Source organism: Mandrillus leucophaeus, unplaced genomic scaffold, assembly GCF_000951045.1.
Source record: "Mandrillus leucophaeus isolate KB7577 unplaced genomic scaffold, Mleu.le_1.0 Scaffold833, whole genome shotgun sequence".
In the NCBI taxonomy this organism is placed as follows: domain Eukaryota; kingdom Metazoa; phylum Chordata; class Mammalia; order Primates; family Cercopithecidae; genus Mandrillus; species Mandrillus leucophaeus.
The window spans coordinates 106,293-107,400 of record NW_012109064.1 but is presented as its reverse complement, the minus strand read 5'-3'; positions in this window follow the sequence as shown (position 1 = coordinate 107,400).

Genomic DNA, 1,108 nt, shown 5'->3' with positions numbered 1-1,108 from the left:
GGACCTCTTCAAGGAGAACTACAAACCACTGCTCAATGAAATAAAAGAAGACACAAATGGAAGAACATTCCATGCTCATTGATAGGAAGAATCATTATAGTAAAAATGGCCATACTGCCCAAGATAATTTATAGATTCATTGCTATCCCCATCAAGCTACCAATGACTTTCTTCACAAAATTGGAAAAAACTACTTTAAAGTTCATGTGGAACCAAAACAGAGCCTGCATTGCCAAGACAATCCTAAGCAAAAGGAAAAAAGCTGGAGGCATCATGCTACCTGACTTCAAACTATTCTGCAAAGTTACAGTAACCAAAACAGCATGGTACTGGTACCAAAACAGAGATATAGACCAATGGAACAGAACAGAAGCCTCAGAAATAACACTACACATCTACAACCATCTGATCTTTGACAAACCTGACAAAAACAAGAAATGGGGAAAGGATTCCCTATTTAATAAATGGTGCTGGGAAAATTGGCTAGCCATGTGTAGAATGCTGAAACTGGATCCCTTCCTTACACCTTACACAAAAATTAATTCAAGATGGTTTAAAGACTTAAATGTTAGACCTGAAACCATAAAAACCGTAGAAGAAAACCTAGGCAATACCATTCAGGACATAGGCATGGGCAAGGACTTCATGACTAAAACACCAAAAGCAATGGCAACAAAAGCCAAAATAGATAAATGGGATCTAACTAAACTAAAGAGCTTCTGCACGGCAAAAGAAATTACCATCAGAGTGAACAGGCAACCTACAGAATGGGAGAAAATTTTTGCAATCTACCCATCTGACAAAGGGCTAATATCCAGATCTACAAAGAACTCAAAGAAATTTACAAGAAAAAAACCACCCCGTCAAAAAGTGGGCAAAGGATATGAACAGATACTTCTCAAAAGAAGACATCTATGCAGCCAAGACGTGAAAAAATGCTCATCATCACTGGTCATCAGAGAAATGCAAATCAAAACCACAATGAGATACCATCTCACACCAGTTAGAATGGTGATTGTTAAAAAGTCAGGAAACAGCAGATGCTGGAGAGGATGTGGAGAAATAGGAATGCTTTTACACTGTTGGTGGGAGGGTAAACTAGTTCAAC